The sequence below is a fragment of the Protopterus annectens genome, chromosome 5.part0 (genome assembly GCF_019279795.1).
Source record: "Protopterus annectens isolate FY-2018-M chromosome 5.part0, PAN1.0, whole genome shotgun sequence".
Lineage (NCBI taxonomy): Eukaryota > Metazoa > Chordata > Ceratodontiformes > Protopteridae > Protopterus > Protopterus annectens.
The window spans coordinates 545,198,551-545,220,672 of NC_056735.1; positions in this window are offsets into that span (position 1 = coordinate 545,198,551).

The window sequence follows — 22,122 nt, forward strand, 5'->3', positions numbered from 1 at the left end:
AAGAGAAAACACAAATCTAAGATAAACTTACATATAGAGAAAGACAATGATGGTGAGTTGGATGGTCAAGACAAACATGCTTAGCTCTCTGATTCTATCTGTTTTTTAAATCACATTCCTGCTTCACATTATATCATTCTTCACACTTTCCTGGGTTCCCATTACATCATTCTTCATACTTCCCTCGGTTCCCAGGCTAACAAAAACTACATTTACATTCTTCACCTCTGGGCAGAAACCAGAGCAATAAAGGACATTTATGCATGCAAATTCTGGCCATTAACTCAGGCCTTAAAACAATAGGCAGGATGTCCCATTCTAGATTCACTGGCTCCGAGTCCTAACATCAAAGGGTCACAACATGCTTTACTTGGTCAGTAGAGTGCACTGTTGTTATTTTTTTTTCCAGTTCCACATGCAACACTATTTTTACCATTTAAAACAACAAGCATGTGATTTACATTAATATTTACAGATGACAGAATTATCTCCAAAATTCTATCTGGTAGGCTGGCAGCCTTCATCTATCTTCACTCAATCTTCACACTATTTAAAGCATATTTTGGGAAAAATTATCATAACTCAATCTTGATCCTTAATCTGGATATTGCATTAAATTTATTTCTGACATTTGCTGCTGCATTATTTATTAGTTAATATGTAATAGTTGACTGATGTTGGATTAGAACACATATGCAGTGAATACATGAATAATTATCACTTTCCTGAAAACATTACTTATCAAAGCACAATCTCCTTTTAAACTTTTTACTGATAATGTTTGTTAAAATCTGCCATTAAGACACATGGATAGCTGTCCAGGACTTAATTTAACTTACCCATATACTATGTTCATTTATTGAGTGGAATATACAACATTATTTCAGACAAAATGAGAAGAACACAGGCTTGAACCTTATTTTGGGTATTGCCATACATTTTTTTCAGACATTTGTCGCTGCATTCTTTGTTCAGTTAAATGTAACAGTTGACTGGTGTCAGATTAGAACACGCATGTAGTGAATACAGGAATAGTGAACACTTTATTTGAAAGCATAACTTATCAAAGCACCATCACCTTTTAGAATGTATTGATTAATGTTGCTTCAACTCTGGCAAGTAGACCATGGATAGCTGTCTAGGTCTTCTGTTAATAAGCCCATAAACCCTATCCATTTGAGTGCAACCTATAGCATATTTCAGACAATCAGCAAGTGGTGGTGCTGCGGTAGCATTGTCACCTCACAGTAAGACGTTGTCCTGTTCAATTCTCAGCTAGAGCGTCTTCTGTGTGGAGACGTGTGAAGGGGCGTACCTTCGTTGAAGGTTATGCGTCAGGGCTGGCAACTCGGCACGTAAAAATCTAGTGCCAATCATTAGCGGACCGGAGTTCCGCTGTGGCGACCCCTAACTGGGAAAAGCCGAAAGACACAACACAAGCAGACCAGAACAGTGACTGTTATTTGGGTAGACCCCAACATTATATGATGGTTGGAAGCTATGCTACACAGTACCGCATGCTTACTTGCTTTAACTTGCTTTACCCTTTCAGGAAGGCAGTGACACATTAATAAAAATGTAAGATGTCCCAGGTATGTCATGCCTGACCATTAAGTCTGCAAAAATCTGTATCTACTTTATTGTATTATTAAGTTATGCAATGAGTGTTACTTTGATGATTTTTCTACTTACAAAATGATTACCTCATCCTGGCCAAGCGCCCTGCATGGGACTGGATATTGCGAGCCTTTTCTTTTGCAGCTGTGGTAAGAGAAGCAAGCCATTATGTATACCAGTTTTGCACAGATTCAGCTTATATATTTAAATTACTGGAAAAAATACTTACATATCTGTGGAGTGTGGCCAGCCCTAGCCTGTCTAACCTAGGTGCCCAAGGTCCCCCTCTTCCTATGCCTCAGATCGTCGTAGTGGTGATGACACTGATCACTAGTGCAGGGGATAAGAGTAGCACTGGAGAGGTCTTTGGCCAAATTATCCCAGGCCTCAGACTTACACTCTAAACCTGGTAGTCACCTTAGCAGCCGGGGTCCATAATTCTTAACCAGGAGTCCAACAAAAACTCTGGACTCCTGCACTCCCCACTTTTGAGCATAAAAGTGTACTCCCTCACCTGCATCAGCAGCCATATATCCACAGCCAAGGTAAGACTCCAAAGAATGATGTGAAATTCCTGCCTATTCGCCTTTATATAGGTTGCATTCCCACCCTCTTCCATCATACAGTAACTTTCAAAAAAGTGCTGTGTCACTTAGCATCACTCAGATTCACATAAATCATGTTTAAGTTAAGCTTAGCAAAAGGCAAACTGGAAAAGCACTGCTTAGCATTGTACAGCCTTTCTAAATGTAATAATGTTTTTTAATCTAAACTAAACAAATGTTTCACTTACCTAGCACATGTTTACAGCAATACATGCAAAAATGTATGATTTCTCAGGACTCGAGTCCAGGACTGCACCCACTGTAGGTCATGACTCAACCTATCTAGCCACTGGGATATTGAAAGGAGCTTGCATATCTTAACATATACTACACAGGTGTCTGTAAGCATAGTGCAGCTTTGCTGTGTAGGTTTGAACATTGCTAAGCAATAGAGAACTACAACAATCGAATACATCCAGTTTCTGTTTTTAGATGTCTGATGGATGTTTACTGTATAAGTGAGCAAAGCCAAGCATAACTAAGCAATGCACTACACTGCACAAACAAGCAAATAAACATAAAAAAAATAATAAATTAAATTGCAAATCAGTGAAATTAAATCTGTTGTACACCTTTCGGTCCAGGTTTATGGGTGGAAAGGTATTGTGATGTGTTTACCAACTGTCCAGAAATTTTCTGGATAGTCCACAATTAAGGGATTGCCTGTATGGTGTTTCTTACATGCATTCAATATCAGTGTTACTGTGATCTCTCTCAGCAGTCTGCCATAATTAACATGTATGGGATGCTGCCGAGGAGGATCTGTGGCTGTGTACATGGATACATTCTGTGTAGACTTTACACGGAGCCTACACAGATTTTATTGAATTCTGGAGTAGGTCTTTAATACAATAATTAGAATATATGAACTTCCAGAAGGAAGAAAGAATATTATTTAGATAGGGAATTTGATTAGGAAAAATGTTACCATTTAAACAATAATCTTTTAATAGCCAGACAAAACTGTTGGGAACTATTTGCTTGTGACAGGTAGTAATATGTTTGTTATTTTTAGATAATATTACTTAAAGTATTAGTTTCCATTTGATTCATATGATGAATTTAACCACAAAGCAATGAATTTTATAATAGTTGAAGTAGCATAAAATTGAATATCAGGGAATCCTATTCCAGCATTATCTCAACGATTTGTGTGCCAATTAAAAAAAAATATTGGATTATTGGGATGCCAAAGAACCTTAAGTAGAATGTTATTAATCTTTTTCATTAATTGTTGTAGTGGAGATAATGCTAATGATTGTATAACAAATAATATTTCAGGGAGAATTAATCTTATTTAACATTAAACGTCCTTCCATAGAAATTAAAATGTATTCCAATTTGTGACTAGACTTATAATTGTATCAATAACCTGTTGAAAATTCACTTGTACTATTTCCTTACTTTTAGACTTAATGATGATACCAAGATACTTAATTTGAGAGTTATTCCAACTAAAATCAGATTTTTTTATATATTTTTAATTTATTATTGATTAATAATGTACTCATTTTATTATGATTAAATTTAACGTTCAAAATAGTTTCAACTTGCCTTATAGCACTAATTATATGTTCTAATATTTTTTTCTATATTTCCTGTTGTAAACAAAATGTCATTCACAAAGAGCTGAATCTTTAGTTCCAAATAATCTTCTATTTTTACACTGTCAATATTTTTGATTGCCCTAATGAAGTTAGGAAAAAGTTCTATTACTAGTGCAAAATAGTGGAGATAGTGGGCAACCTTGTTTAATACCTTTTTGTAGTTTAAGGGAATTAGAAAGAAAGGAACCGATTTTGATGTAAGCACAATAATTAATGTAGATCTTTGAAATTAATCCTATTAAATCAGTTGAGAAGTTATATTCAGTAAGTCTTTTAAATAAATAGTCCAATTGACTGAATCAAAAGCTTTAAGCAGGATTCAATAAAGTCCATGTAGGCTCCATGTAGAGCCTTCATGGAATGTAATTGTGTACATGGCCTCGATCTTCCCTTGGCAGTATGCCATGCATATTAATGGTGTGGCATGCCTAAGGATTTTTTTTTACTTTATGTGCTTGTTTGTGCGATGCAGTACATTATATAGCTATGTTTAGCTCAGCTCATACATTAGACATGTGCCAGACAATGGCGGCTGGTGACTTCAAATCAAAGGGGGGTTGCAGGAGACAGCTGAATAGGTGGGGTCAATGAGAAGGGGTGTGGCCAACTAGAAAGGGGAGGAGCTATGCTCAAAACCACAAAAACTAACTTTAATTAAACACGCTGCCCTGGGTACCAAACCATCATTATGAGAGTCCAATCAAGACAAAATGAAGTGTAGAAGAATACAAATATTTCAATGCATTGGCTGCATGACAGCTTACTTAATATCTAGATGGAAACAAAAAGGTTGTGAGGCATGAAAAAATAAATTACTTTTTAAATACATTAGTGGAATGCCAGTCAAAATCAAGTATAAGAAAAACAAGCAGCACTCAACTCAAACCACTTCTCCTTGCACTGCAGTTCTAATTATAATTTATATTCAGCTTTATTAAAGTACCAAGTAACATGCTGAAAGTAGTGATGCCGCTACTTGTAGAAATGCTTCTTATCCAGAAAAGACCTGCTGCCTGACAACTATCTACTTGTTTCATGGGGAAAACATGATCAAAGTAAAAAATGAAAAGCAAACAAGAAACAAGCTCAAGATACATTGCTTAAAGGATTAATGTACAGGTTATGGACCACACATGATTGGCATTCTGTTTAGTTTACGGGTAAAGCCTGCAGAGATGACTGGAAGTCTCCAACAAGTGTAATGAGCTTCTTAAAATAATATAATCCTGTCCTTTATTACAAATACTGTCATATGCATTTCAATACCGAAGGCTTATACATTATCTAGTTAAGTGTTCTCTGCATGGCAACAACAGAAAGGCTTTCAATGGTGGCAATTCTTTAACAGTATGCTTATTAAAGCTTACTTGCATCTTATGATCTCAGACAAGCTTACCTGATGGTCATTAAAACATTGCTACTTAAACACAGATCAACAGGCACTTTGAGTAATAAGCATAAATCAACAGTACAAAAATATGACAAACCAGACCATTCTGCAAAATCAAGGACAGATGAAAAGCCACTGTAGTACTTCTGTCTACCTTGGATGGGGGGATATTCTGCACATTTACACTGCATAACTACTCTTTGCCTTGCTTGGACACATCCAGAGTCATTACATGGGGGAGTGGAGTGCAACAAGTATGTCACAATTTGAAATGTCTCTGGGTGACTGTGATGGCCCTGACACATTTGTCATACCTCTCAACCTCAGAGCAAGAAATCTGGACAAAGCCATACATAGAAGTGGGACAAAGGCCCAAAAATATTTTAAATATTGCTCTTATAAACTTAGAAAGATAATAGAATAGGTCTTGCATTAGTATGAATTTTCTGAAGGGTATGAAATCTGAAACTCAAATGCCTGCCATTATTTTCTAACTTCAGTCTTTAATGATTTGCCAATGCTTTGCCAAAAAAAAAACAATTTTATGAAAAATGGACCAAAAATGTTATGCAAAAATATAAAATAGCCACACAATACAGCTGGGAATCTGTCAAAGAAGGGACACTTTAATATTAGTACTGTTAACTTGAGCAGCTGACAAAAAAAAAGAATCTACATGCATTTCTGAAATAAAAGTAATCTATAACTCTGATTATTACAGTTATTTCTTAATTGTAAACACTCCATGTTTTCTTCCAAAATTGCTATTTTGCAGAGGGATTATTATGGGGAAGAGGAACATTTTGAGCCAAAATCGGGGACAGTTGAGAGGTTTGGCTATGCCTAATTCTATAAAGCAATTTATTTGTATGTACCTCTCAACCTGCTAATACAATAAATCTGGACAAGGCCAAATATATTGGGGGAACATATAAACAGTACTAAAAATTGCTCTTGTATAAACTGAGACAGTTGATAGAATAACAGGTCTTACTTTAGCATGCATTTTTCTGAAGGTTATGAAGTCTGAAACTCGGTGTGTCATTATTTAGTGACTTAATTCCTAAATGGATTTGCCAGAAAACCACACATTTTGTGAGGAACAAACCAAAAATAAGAAGCAAAAATCTATTCATTCTTTGAAAATCTGGACAGTTGGGAGGTATAGTTCAGCTGGGGCTGTCTGAGTTTGCCGCCCTTCCCCCTCACAACATGGTTAAATGGAGCCTCCTTCCTGCAGCCATTCCAATGATCCATTACTTGGCTATTCCACTCCATTTACCATAAACACTAATGTGCATACTGTTTTACTTCTATGATGATTTGGACTTCATTTGAAAGTTTTGTTTTGCATTTTACAGCACAAACACTAAGACATCTGCTAAACAAAGCAATGCAGTCTCACAATGAAAACAGACTTAGCATTAAAACTTCTCTGCCCTTGAAACTCACATTCATTGAAACAGCATTGAAACCCACATTCAAAGAAAATACATTTTGCCAGTGGCAGATAAAGATTAATTCTGGGCTGTTTTCAAATCATAGGTCCATTGCATATGAAACATACATGTGCTCTTTGATACACCTTCCTGATTGTACTAAATTATATTCCTTGTACAATACAGTACAGTTGTTAGAGGGTGTTTTAAATTTATTAAACAATAAAACAAAACACATGCACCAATAATGACAAAACTGCCCAATTCAGAACATTTTTCCAGTAAACAAGGAAACAAAATGCATGCACCCATAATGACATAACTGCCCACTTCAGAACATTTCCATCATAAAAGTCTACTCACACTTCTACAGTCCACCATTATCAGTAAATATGCACAATTCTACAGTCCACCATTATCAGTAAATATATACAATCTCTGAAGAAGTAAAAGTCATCTAAATAATTCCACATTAAAGAAATCTGTAACTAATGAAGAGGTTGCTGCTAGCAAACACTCTTATATTTCATGGTTTCCTCGAAAAATAAAGTGTCTGTTGCCCCTGAGGAATAAATTGCCTATATTACATTAAAAAATGAAAAGCTAGTAATATTGCAATAGGAAATGGATGGCAAACTGATAACAGGCTCATAGTTAGTATCTTCACCAAGGAAGACATTCTCAGTATGGCAGCATCCACCCCTTGTGGGAGTAGAACCCACAGCCTTCTGCATCAAAAGTAAGTACACAACCTATTGTGCTATTAACAATGCAAGCTGACTTAGTATAAGTAGCACTAAACCTATCTTCCCCTGCAGCTCTCAGCTCCTTGTAAAATCTACTCAATACTCAACTGTATCTCAACTTCTCAGCACAAGAAATCTGGAAAAAGACAAAATTTATTGGGGGGGGGGGCAAAAGCCCAAAGACCAGGGACACATTAAACATTGCTTGTAGAATCTTGGAAAGTTGCTAGAATAAAATGCTGTGTTACCACCATACATTTTACTGCCAAGGTCCCTGTGCAAAACAGTCAGAGCAATATACCACTACACCAAATCAGCTGCTTTGTGAAAGAAAAATGCTGTGTTACCACCATACATTTTACTGCCAAGGTCCCTGTACAAAACAGTCAGAGCAACATACCACTACACCAAGTCAGCTGCTTTGTGAAAGAGAAGGAACACTGAAACTTAAATGGCTATCATTTAGTGAATTCAGTTCTCACCATAGTGGTCAACCTCTTAGCACAAAACTCCTGGACAAACCCAGTAATGAGGGAATACAGCCCTCAAACATATTCAGTGAATTCAGTTCTTGCCATAGCTGTCAACCTTAGCACAAAAAACCTGGACGAAGCCAATAATGGAGGAATATAGTCCCAAAAATAGGGACAAATTTCAAATATTATTCATCTTATAAACTTAGAAAATTGCTAGAATAAAAAGGTTGTGTTACTATGTATTTTCTGAAGAATATGAAATCTGAAATTCAAATGCCTGTCAATTTTATTTAACATTTGTTAACCAGGACAGTCTGACTTGGAACAAAAAAAACAATTTTCAGCAGAGGTCCAGGAAGAAATAATGCAGACATGTATTTGTAACATGGGAGGGCACAAAAGCAAACCCACACAAACACAGAGAGAAGATGCAGACCCCACACAGAAGGCACACCAGCCAAGAATCAAACCTAAGAACCTACAGCTGTAAGGCAACAATGTTACCACTGCAACATCAAATATCAAGCATTTAAACATTTAGAAACCACAGATATTATGAGGAATAGAACAGATCAAATATGAGCCAAAAATCTGCAATTTATTTACAAATGGTGGTGGGTAGGGGATTCAGGCCCTTAACACCTGCGTACAAGGTACAGGGTTCATGCCTGAGGTATTCCTTACCACACCACCATGAGTTTGCTCTAGCCACCAGTATATAGCAACTGGGGCATCACACACACACACACACACACACACACACACACACACACACACACACACACACACACACACACACCTATGCGATGAAAGCCCCGAATCCATGCAGAACAGCAGTAACAAGTCCACCCTCCATGAAGCCCATCTGAAATCCCGCGGGAGCTTAAAACTTACCTCACCTCTCTCATGATTGGTCCTGTCTGCTGCTGAAGCAGTCCAGAGATCCCCTGTTCTGTGCGGTCGTCACCGCATAAATTCCTGGGCATCTGCGGGGCAGAAATGCCTTCACTGTATCTGGACTGCTGACTCAGGCAGTCTTCCTTCGCACAGATTCCTGGGCATCTGCGGGGCAGTCTGCATACGCAGAGTTAGTTCTGGGACTCAAAAAAAAATTTTTGTTTTCTTTAATTTTATGTTTCACGGTTTGTTTTTCTTTTTGTTTGTAGGTGGGAGGGCTGCAGTCCTGCAGTCCTATAGCACGAGCCGCCCCTGGTGACAGACATCTAAAAAGAGACCTGATGTGTTCAACTTTGTATTTTTTATTTTTATGTGATTGTTTGTGAGATGTGGTGCATTTAGCGATGCTTTGCTCTGTGCACCCATGCATTAGACATACACCAGACATCTAAATATAGAAACCGGATGCTTTCAAGTGATGTAGCTGTGTGATGCTTATCACCACCCAAACTCATGCAGCGAAACTGCGCTATGCTTGCAGTGGCACCTTCACAGCATATCTGAACATACATGAGCTCTCTTTACTACTCTAGTGGTGAGATAGGTTGAGTGATAACCTACAGTGTAGTAAGCCCTGGGGTCAAGTCCTGAGCAGTGATAACTTTTACATACACTGCTGTGAAACTGTGTCAGATTACTGAAACATCAGTTCACTTTAAATTCAATTATTGCACTATTTAGAAAAAGTGCACAATGCTAAGTATCACTTAAACATAGGTAATGGCATTTTCTTGTTTGTGTGGTGCTAAGCTTCACTTACACAGGAGTTTTGCAAATATGCAAGATGCACAGTGATGTGGCATGTTTTTGAATGGTTCAGTATGAAGTGCAATGGTGAGAATGCACCCTATTTAAAAGGGGAATAGTATGTTTAGTTATAGTATCTGTGATGTTACTAATGTTCTCCTTTAATCTCTCATCCCACCCCTTCTCTTCTTTTATTTATTTAATCAATATAGTTACTATTATCATTTGCTATTATCATATTATTTGTTATTGTCTGTTGTGTTGTCCTTATGTATAATTTAATATTGCTTTGCCATTACAAAAACTTTCATTTACATTATTTAATGTTGTGTTCCTCATTATGTTATTTTTCAGTTTGTTTCCTTTAATCGTTATTGTTTTCTTTTATGTTATTAATTATATTTGTTTGGGTTATGTTTATTTTTCCATTATGTTTATATTTTGTTTACCAAACAGCAACAAGGTAGGCCTGTTCCTGGTGATCCACCTACCTTGGCTCCCCCTGCTGAAGCACTGGGGCCCAGCACATCTGTGCTACAGTATGGTAGCATCCACCTTGCTGCTCCTGCACTACTTACTTCTTCATGTAGTTCTGCCCTACAGGCTGGGAGTGTGCCCCCTCTGCGTGTGGAGGTGGAGGGCATGCCTATGTCACCCATGAGCAAATACAAGGCATGGTGCATAGGCTTATGCAGCAGACTATTGACACACACCTACAACAGATGGAGAGCATGCTGTCCATCCTGGTGGTGCAGTCTCTCCCCAGGTGCTGGCATCAGCCACTACCTCCACAAGAGTAGCAGTAAAGGTCCAGTGTTGACATTCCCATGGGTGAGGACTTGAGTCACACTATTACTGTGTCTAAAATCCATGAGACCTGGATCCACCAAACCCCTCCCCAGCCAAGGTGTTCACCCACTCTTGTGTCCCTCACCAACCCTGCCTGCTGTCGTATATGTTTAGTCTGTCTGTAAATGCTTCCTCACCTTCCCAGCTTACCTTCCCCACACATATCTATGTCACTTCCCCAACATTCCACTCACTTCTTAAATAAAGGGGGGCATCTGTCCACCTAAAAAAAAATAGTCCCATACATAGCTCTTCATTTCACATATGTCTACTGAACACACTTAATTTGGTCCAATTGGCTTGACAATGCACTTATGTTGTTGTCCCCCCTCTCTCTGGAGGTGACAGTCTAAATTCAGCTAAAAATCTTTGTAAGTGCACAGTTGTTGCTGTGGAAGAAATGGATAGCTATGGTTCTTTCCTACGGCCTTCTTGCACATTCCTACCCGCCTTTCACTATGTCTTTCCTCCTGCTTGCACCCCATTTCACAACTTTCCTAGCTCCCCAATTTGCTCATCTAAGCTAAATGGTGATGTATTATTACATATATGTGAAAGCATAATAATCACATTCAAAAAGTTCACCTCCACCAGATTTCAGACCCAGTTCCATCTGACTTGAACAATCATACATCAACCCACCAAGCCACACAGCCTGTTAATTAGCACAAATGTATTACACAAAACATTGTAATTGTGATTTTCTTGTCATTAAGAGTGTTTGCAAGATGCTGGCATCACACCACATAAAGCCACAAATCTGCTAAAAGATTAATGGAAAAATAGAAATTTAACTGGGAATCTGATAGAGAAATAAATTACTATAGAGCCATACACATAGTAATAGGTGTAAGTGAGGTATGTTAAATCAGTTCAGTGTGCAATTATCTTTACAATACATAAAAACATACCTGCACTGTCATTTATTCTGTAGCTAAATCTGTTGAATGCTTAGAAAACATTTAATTTTGGTTCACATGGTCTTGTGTTCAAATACAGCTGTGTCTAACATTTAAACTACATGATGCGTACATCATCATTATAAATTGTGATATGTATGACTGTCTCATCACCTGTTTATTAACCTAAAGCAGTACAGATGGAAAGACTGCTTCTAAATCATGGAAGTCAAAGGCCTACAGATAGGAATACATTTTAACTATTGCTATTACAACCACAGAAAGTGCATAGAATGTCAGGTTATGCATAACCGTGAATTCCCTGAGGAATCTGACATATGTAATTCAGATGTGGCCCAGTAATATCAGACTGCAGTGCACAATAATTTGCCAGTGATATTACACACAACCACAGCTGTACAAGTAACATAGCTATATGGAGGTCGTGCTATAAGCAAGGGTTGCCAGAAAATATGTTACAGATGACTACCATGGCATAACACATGATTTGGCAGTTGTTCAAGTGGTTGACATAATGGTTACTGTCCTCCCTATATTGTTCTAGGACACACCAAACATGTTGTCTTTTACTCTGTTAATGATACATTTGGCCAACATACTTACCTTAAACACATATCTTACTTCCAGTGAGAAGAATGCCCTCAATCTGGCTCTGGCTATTCATGATGTCTGCTGCAGATCCACAGTTACTCTTCTGTGTTGTCGTTCTGCAAAGTCTTCTGCCTCTCAGTCTATGCCTATTGCTATCAGCAGCAGCAGCTTCAGCCTGTAGCACATACATATGTATGTAACACGTAGCTGCTACAAACATTGTCTCTGTACTAATGTATTTTTACCCCAACATATGAGAAAGGGGATGGAATTTACATTGAGGCATTATATCTTCTTGAGTAATTGCATTGGGTTTGCTGATTATGCTGCAAACCGGCTGTGTAGGCTGCATTAGCATTTCTTAACCACAGATTGGTTCAGTTGCAATCAACTGCTAATGAGAACCATTATAAAAAAGGCAAACTTCTAGCTAGGCAAACCAGTGGGTATGAGAGTTACTTCTTATGTCTAACTTGTTGTCACATTACTTGTATAGCAGTATTTTTCATCAGAGGTGTGTTGTACTCCATCAAGTATGTATCCATTTTGTTTCTATCATGATACATATGTTTGAATATGCTTAGGGAGAATGGAGATTACATCAGTAAGCCTTTGTTAGAATTGTGCTGATGACATGGCATTGATCTCCAGCCCTATTAGACATACAGAGGATGTAGAGTACACCAAGGGTATAATGGTGTGTGCTAACCAGGTACACAGGTCTTCTGGCTACTTCCTTTGATAGTACTGTAATAGTACACTGATATTTTGTTGGCACTACTATTTATACATATTTGTGGGGGGGCCTGCTATGGGCCACACTACAATGGACTCCTTTGTTGGGTGTGTGAGCATACATGAGTATCTGTCATGGCGCAAACAGGAATATGTCACTACAATCCTAGTTGAGCCCACACCCTTTGTATGTTTGGCACACTGTTGAATATGAGATGTGTAATCAAGCAGGGAATGCTGATAGCCGTCCTTTACTGCTGTATGTATACATAGTTTACTCATATGTATGTGATCCTTACATGTGTTCGCATGTCTTTGTATTTCAGGAAACATCATGTTTGCACGTCACAGGCCACCATTTTCTGAGACAGAAAATGACCTCATCATTGAAGCTTTGCAAAAACATAACCAGGTCATTCTGTCCTGGGGGAGGGCAAATAGGTCAGAATGTGCAGCCCTGTGGGATGACTTGTGCATAACGTCAATGCTGTGGGTCACCAAAAATGTGCCTATGAGCAGGTGCGACACTGCCATGGATATGATAAATGCAGCAAGGAGGCATGCAGTTGATGTGGCCAGGGATCATCAGGTTACTGGTGGTGACCCTGCAGCAGAACCTCCTCTCACAGCCACAGAAGAATTCCTGGCAAACCTTGCTACACAGGACAGCTCCCTGGTATCCATAAGCCAATATGTTGTAGATGTGGGTGCAACCTCTCCTCTCAAGAGGAGAATCCAGGTATGCTTAGTTAGATCAGTAGAATACTGTTGCATTCATCCTGTCAAGGTGTATCTAGTTTTACATGGGTGTCATGTGATTTTAGAGGGGAAGTAAGTTAGTTGCAGTTTTAAGCTCATGTAGAGATTGTCAGCCACATAGCAGGTACTGTAGATGGGAGATATTTGAATGTATTATCCCTGTTATTTTTTCAGGACTGTCAGGAATTGGAAGAGGCCATGCTCCTGCTGCTGGTAAGCAGAAAACTGTTTTGTCAAAGATGTAGATATATTTCAGAGTAATAGCTAAAATGTCATCCCATGCCTGCTGGCTGGACTGAGGTACTGTCTGCATGATTGTCAACTGTACAGATATTTTCAGAATGTCCACAAATTATACCCATACCTCTGCCTTGTAGGTATGACCATAGTAATTGACTTGAAAGTATTCTCAGGACATTGTTGATTGCCATAACTGTCAATTGTGCAGATTTTTGCAGAAAGATAATATAGTATAGCCTCATGGGTTCATAGGTTCATAGGTGTTTATTAGGCTAACTAACACAAAGGCTTCTTTAAGCCTAACCATGCATCTGAAATCTCTGGCAAGGTCTGATATCCTTGATAAGTGTAAGCAAGCTATTGGGAGGTAAAACATTTACAAGCAGGGGCCAGGGATGTGAACCATTTACAGTTTCCCTGTATCCTTTAGAGACATAGGTCCGAAACCAGTGATGATTGTCCTGTTCCCCATCCAACTGCGTAACTTGCACTTGATTTGCATTAGGGTGAACTCTACTTCACATGGATGGGGAGCCTGTTCCATATTGGGTGTAGTCTCTGGGATACATACCTGTTTCTCCAGCATGTCTTATTTATACCACAGAAAAAGTGTAGGTCTGTAGAATGGGTAATTCTGGTGCTGGTTGTTTCGTGGATATGCAGGAGGTTCACAGTGGGGTCTGACAATGCCATGTATGGCAAGCATACATCTCCTCTCCAAAGTCTGTAGGAGACAGAATACAGGGACAGGGCCTTGACATGGTCCATATAGGACATTTTACTTACATCCTTTGTTGCTTTAGTGGAGAACCTCTGTGGACATTCCAGTTGTCAGATATGTCTGGTTATGTACATACCAAACGTGGCATTGCAGTCGATGATAGGTCTAATGAATGCCAAATACAGTGAAACAATGACTTCCTTGGACTTGGATGCCATACCTTAATTATATATTGTGGACATCGGCTCCAGAACCATAGAGCAAGGGGGGAGGGGCACCCCCCACCCACACTTTTGAGGGAATGGTACATTTCTGATTTCCCAGCACTTTTCATTTAAACTTTCTGCTGACATCATCAGCAGGGATGCTATGTTGTATCCGGGAAGCTGCAAAGGAGGGTATTGTTGTTAGTTCCACAAAGATAGTGCCAGACCAAGGAAGTCATTTCAGCAGACATGGTGTGTGAGGGCCGTTAGTATCGGGGCAAGCTGTGCCCATTTCTGTACTGTGTGTGTGTGTGTGTGTGTGTGTGTGTGTGTGTGTGTGTGTGTGTGTGTGTGTGTGTGTGTGTGTGTGTGTGTGTGTGTGTGTGTGTGTGTGTGTGTGTGTGTGTGTGTGTGTGTGTGTGTGTGTGTGTGCGCACGCGTGCCTGTGTATGTTGCTGTTTGTATGTTAGTGACTGTTAAAAGGATACTAAAGTGCTGTTATATTATTTTTGATATGAAAGTGCTGTTGTTTCCTGTAAAAATGCTACTTTTATAGTGAAACTGTTGTTTTGATATAAAAACATTGTTGAATGCGTTGTAATGTTGACAGTGTACTGTTTGAAATTGTATTTATACCTAATACATTGTGATAGCTAGGATGTATACACTGGATGTCATTATAGATCATGCAACAGAATAGACCAACTTGTATCCCTGAAGAAATGAAGTTAAAATGAAGAGCTTGCAACAACATGGAAGAAATGTGTGTCTATTAATAAAAAGGAAGCATTATAGTAAAGAGCAGGGAATTTTGTTGGTTGCCAGAGAGAAAGTTTACTTGAAGAGATAACTGCCTGTCACCGAGCATGGACTTGCATAGTCATTAGTCAATGAGTAGGACTTTTGGTGGTTGCGGTGGTTGCCTTCCAGAAAATTTATTGGAAGAAACATGTACCTCTATTTCAGAGTAAACATACTTGTCATAGGTGACTCTTGAAAGACAATAGCTGAAAACTTTTCTGTTGGAGACTGTGGAGCAGCAGGACAACACATGTGGCTATATTTGAAGAATAATCTGAAGGTTCCCTGTGATTACTGGAACCTGTGGAGACAGTAAAACATTGGCTGAAAGACATTCTTAAAGGGAATTTTCCTGCTGGAGTTTTAATCTCGTTTTTGATGTTTGTTTTTTGTTTTACTTTTATGCTTCACTATAGTAAACTGCATTGACCTTGGAAGTTCTGTCGTCAGCATGCATTTTTTTTTTTTTTTTGGTCCTTAACTTACATTTTTTTTTTGGGGGGGGGGGGTTACCAGGCTGGCAGTAGCATAGGATGCTAGAATAGTTAGCAACAGCTCTGCTTATATAAACACAAGTGTGAGATTGCACAGCAGTTGTGAAAAGGATAATAATCATTCATCTTAGCAAAAAGAACTACTACTACATGGAAATAACCAGAGTAAGTAAATGGGGCACACATCACCCTGCACTCTGAGATCACAAAACAGTGAAAGAAAAAGTAATTATATCACTCCACTGACTGCTGACCTCTGCATAAGCATACACTGCTTATGCAAACAGCCAATGTAAATACATGCAGTATATCCATTCACTTACAATCATAAAAACATCAGTCTGTACTAATTTGTGATCTAATACAGCAAACTGACTATAATAAAGCAGAATTACTGTAATCCTATGCCTACATGTATTTATACTGTGTGTGAGAAATGCTCCAGGTGTCTATACCTGGCAGTTAGAAAGTACTCAGGCTCAAACCTTGTATCTTGAGTACAGGTAACAGCAGCCTAGAGTCCCTACCCACCACCACTTGTGAAAGTTTTCCAGATTTATGCCTCATATTTATACTCTGCTCCTCACAAAATATGTGGTTTTCAGCATTTTTGTGGCAAATCAATGAAGAATTAAATTCTCTAAGTAAAGACAGGCATTTGAATTTCAGACTTCATATTCTTCAGAAAATAAATGGTAACACTCCCCACACTAACATTCCCTAAATTAGTTAGAACTTCCCAACTACCTAACGTATATTCAATCACAACTGCACATAAGCTTATTTTCAAACCCTTTAACTTTCCTTCCCTCTCCTCCACCCTAAAATTGCATCAACTGCAACATAGACTACACAGAAGCAACATTCAAAATCTCCTTGTAGTTTACAAACCCATACGTACCCTATACGTACTCCAGGACAACTCCTATTATCTTTCTCTCTTGCTAGATCCCAGAATTCACCTCCCCCTCAGATTAGAACTACCCAAAACACCTGCACCTTCAAGAGCTTACTCCACTCTCATCTGTCCTTTGGTAATGCTCCTGTTCTCACCCCACCTGATGCTTTCTACCCTATTCAACATTCCTATCCCAATTTCAACCAAAGAGCCCCAATAAATCTGTTGAATTTACATTCTCATTTCATTGTTACTTTGTATGATCTCATAAATATTGTGTATTACTTGTGAGTTTTAATTCTTTTGTAATTATTACTTGTAATTTTTGTTTCTTTGGTTATTGTCAATATTATAAATATTGTCATAACTGGAGCTTTTCTCCCCGGGCCTCCATTGAAAATGGGCTCAACATGGCCCAATGAACTTTCTCGGTTAACAAACTGGAAATAAATAAATAAATAAATAACACAAAACCTTTTATTCTAGCAATTTTCTAAGTTTAAAAGATCAGTATTTGAAATTTGTCCATATTTTCGGGGATATATTACCCCATTATTGGCTTTTTCCAGGTTTTTTTGTGCTAAGAGTTTGAGAGCTATGGTGAGAAGTGAGAACTGAATTCACTAAATTATAGCCATTTAAGTTCAGTCTTCCTGTTATTCTCAGAAGCTGCTGGTTTGGCATACAGGTATGTTGATCTGACTGTAGTATATAAGGTCCTGGGTTCAAGACATAGCAAAGAAATGCATGGTAGTAATGCATTTTATTCTAGCAACTTTCCAAAATTATGCAAACAATGTTTAAAATGTGTCCTTGGTTTTTGGGCTTTTGTCCCCCCCCCAATAAATTTTGGCTTTTTCCAGATTTCTTGTGCTGCCAAGTTGAGAGATTTAGTTGAGTGTCAAGTGGATTTTACAAGACGCTGAGAGCTTCAGGGAAGAGAAGTTTAGTGCTACTTATACTGAGGCGTTTGTGTTGTTAGTAGCACAATAGGTAGTGTACTTGCTTTTGATGCAGAAGGCTGTGGGTTCTACTCCCACAGTATGCAAATCGATCACTAATACTGTACTGTGTTGTACTTTAAAGGGAGTGGATGCCACAGTCCTATGAATGAGAAAGAGTTATCTGGTAACTATGCTTTTGTTAACAGTTTGCCATCCATTTTCAATTGCAAAATTACTAGCTTGTCATTTTTTTAGTGTAGCATAGGCAATTTATTCTTCAAGACTAACAGGCACTTTATTTGTAGACAAAACAATGAAATATAATGTTGTTTGCTAGCAGCAGCCTCTTCATTAGTTACAGATCCCTTTAATGTGGAATTATTTAGATGACTGACTTCTGCAGAGGTTTTGCATATTTACTAATATTGTTGGATTGTAATGACTGAAGTTTGAGTGGCATTTTATGGTTGAATTGTTCTGAAATGGGTAGTTTAGTCATTATTGGTTCATACATTTTGTTTCATTGCTTACTACAAGACAGTTCCAAACTACAAATTTAAAACACATTCTAACAAGTGTTGCTGTATTATACAAGGAATATAATTTAATACAAATCAGGTTAATATAATCAGGAAGGTGAATCAAAAAATGTATACATGCATGCTTGCTCACAGGATGCAAAAGATCAAAATGGGGAAAAGACCGGTCACCAATGGAGTCCCCAGGGTTCAGTGCTGAGGCTTTTTCTGTTTGGCATATACATCTCAAAGTAGAAGGAAATACCAAAGGGCTTTGGCCAACTACGTTTGAGATGACTGCAAGCTAGGACCAGTTATGGAATCCCCAAATGACCTAGCCATCATGCAGGAAGTTTTGTCCCAAACAACTGGTGCCAGAATCATGAATTGAAACTAAACTCCAAGAAATAATTTATTGTATACTATGGGAAGTCATCTACTCCAGGGAACTTCCAAATTGGCAATGGCCCTTGAGAAATGACCCAGATGTTTGGCATTTGGGAACTTGTGTGTACAGTGACCTAACTTTTGACCAACATGTGCCCAGAGTCATAAGAAAGTCTTTCTTTATTGCACAGCTTATACAAAAATTGATTGTGACTAGATCTAGAGATGTTATTGTCCCCCTTTACACAGCCCACATTAGGTCAATCATTTTGTATAATACCCTCTTTGGCATGTATCTGTCCAGACCCATGCAACATCTCTAGATCTAATCAAAATCAATTTAGTAAGGATATAAGTCCTAAACAATAGGTCTTGCATGGACCACCTCAAAGATTTATCACTATACTCAATATCCTACAGAGTGCTTAGAGGTGACATGTCTGGTATACAAGGCATCCTCCAACCTAATACAGATGGACCTACTGAACATCAGCAATTCAAATGGCATAAGAAATACTCAGTCCAGGTATCTAAACTGAATGTTGTGGAGAGATGGATATATATCACAGAGGCTACCACTATTCTAGAACAGACTATTCATTCAAGTAAAACAAAGCTCATCCCTGTCGACATTCAAATGCAACTTGGATCTAAGGATGGGTAATAGAAAATGTACTCCAGGATTGCCCCTCATGCCACTAATGGATAGAGGCAGTTCTTAAATGCTGCATCTCTTACATGGGTCCCCTCAAATTATCTATAGTATGATCACATTTATTCTCACTAGGGTTAATATACAATTATCAGCCATGGGAGAGGTAAGACCAATCAGGAAATGTTAATTCAAGCACAAAAAGGGAAATTAGCTAAGCTTAAAATGTCCTCCAAGAAAACCTATGTCGTGGTAGTAAATAGTTTTAAAACATTGCCCTTTTTAGATCACCAAGTGCCTCTCACCCTTCGCCCCCTCCCCCCAGTCTTCAACAGCTTCCAGCGCCTCTGGTTGTGGAACATAGAATGATTTCCCCAATACTGTAGATACGTGACAGTCAAAGGCTAGATTACTATCTATGTGTGTCTCTAAGTCCCTGACTACTGGGACAGCTGTTAGAGGTGTCCTGCCAATATGATAGTTACCAGGGGTGGATGACCTCTCAAAGGATAGTATTATGAATTTCTTAGCATTTAGTGTTAGTACATGGCTCTGACATCAGCTCTATGTCTGTATCAGCCCCTCCTGGTGAACATTTGTGTCAGTGTGGGATTCGACAGCTCCTAATTTGCAGTCATGTGCAAATTTAGTCAGCCAGTGACCAATGACAGTGGCCTTGACTTAAGAGAAGTAAATTCCAAAAAGTAGTGGTCCGTGGAATAATTCATGAGGTAGCCCACTTGTGACTGGCCTCTTTGTGGAGGTAGACTCCCTAATGCTAACTTCCTGGGTCCTGTCTGTGAATCACTTGACTATCCACTGGATGACATACAAGTGTGTAACTAACCTCTTGAGTTTGTCAACAATGCCTGATGGGAGTATAGTGTGAAATGCCTTCTCAGGCCAAGGTAGGCAGTGTGAACCATTTTCCCTCATCCATTGCTTTGGTTACCTTCTCAAATAGGTACACCAGGTTGGGTAGGTAAGATCTGCCCTTGACGAAACCAAATTGGATTTTGTCCAGTGCCTGGTGGTGTTCTATATCTCTGTTGATCATCTGTATGATAATTCTTTCCATGGCTTTACATATCAGACTAGTGAGACTTCTGTGTCTGTAGTCTCTAGGGTCTGTAGATAGCCCACCTTTGTGTAGAGGGATGACTCTTGCTGTTTTCCATTCATGAGCCACAAAGCCTGTTTGGTAGCTACAGTCAAATAGCAATTCCAGAGGCCCCTTATAGGTCAAGTTTTATGCTATTTAGAAGGTATGCTGTGATGTTGTCTGGGCCTATTGTAGCAGTGCACTTGGTCATAGACAGAGCATTAAGGACCTGTTCCCTAGTGATAATAGGGGTACTTATATCTGACAGCATTTTCTGGGAGAAATTTGAGGGTTAGAGAGGGGTAAAGTTGGGGCTGAATTTATCAGCCAGGAGGTTTGCTATATCTTCTGCATCATTATAGTTGGTTCCGTTTACAATGAGATGTGCACACAATTGTATATTGCCTTTGAGATAGCAGACATAGCTAAAGTATGCTTTGTGGTTGTCCTTGGCCTGTGAACCCGAACTTATCTCAAATCTGGCTTTGGCAGACTTCATTTTCCCTCTAATTTTTTTTTTGTTTACTTTTATGAGAGTGCTTTTATCCTGCTGTGTGCTGCACCTCCTAAATTTTGCCATGATTTTCTTCCTTCTTTTATACAGCCCATTGATTCTGTGACTCACCAGGGTAACTTGATTTTGAGTTAGTTCTGTGCTTCTCACTGGTGGGTATGGCTGGCTCTATGCAGCTATTAACATGCTTGTACAGGGTTTCTGTGAACACTTCTGCATAGGCCACAGTTTTCTCAGTGTTTATGGGGGCTTGGAATTTGCCCAGGTTATCACCTAATAGCTGGAGTAGTTCCTGAATATTCCATGTTTAGCTGGGGGTCCATGTTTTATTTTTACTTCAAAGGAGACCAATTTGTGTTTGGACCTTACTAGGGAAGTTATTACATTAGGGGATGTGAATGACTCTCCCATATTGTTGAGGACCAGATCGAGTATGGTTGCACCCCTGGTTGGTATATTGGCTACCTGGTGTTTACAAAATCCAGGATTCTCTGTGTCTGTATGTCTGGTGTTGTATAGGATTCTCTGTCCAAGTGGGACACAGATGGAACCCCCAGGGTGAATTAATGGTTACACACCCAATCGTCCACATTACGTTTGAAGAGGGCCAATGAGGTGTTCTGTTTGACATGAAGTGGGAGTCCATTACAAAGGTGTGGTAACCACTGGGAGACAAGTTTGACCCTCCAGCATGTTATATTATTGTCACATATCAGGTTAAGTTCTTTAGCGTGAGTATACACTTTGATTTGTGGATATGCAGCATTTCCAATAAAGCATGGTCAAAGATTGCCTTATATGCAAAGCATAGTTTGCCTCTAAGTAGTCTATATGAAACAGAATAAAGTGACAGTGATTTCACATGATCCACATAGGACAGATGCTGAAGACCTTGAATTATGCTCGTGAGAAATCTTTGTGATCTCTCCAATTGCTGCAGATGCTTGGAAAGATGCATACCAAAAGCTGAGTTGTATTTCATTATTGGCCTGATGAGACAAAGTACAGAAAGGTTATAACTTCTTTTATTTTCTGAATGCAATGGCCTAACGTATGAGATGAGCAATGTAGAATGTGTTTCTTACCACTGTGGAGACATGGTGATCAAAGGTAAGGTAACTATCAATCTGTGTGCCCGGGTCTCTGACCAGTGAGTGCATACTTAGGGTTTTGTTATTGATGTGGTAGTTAACAGGAACATCACACT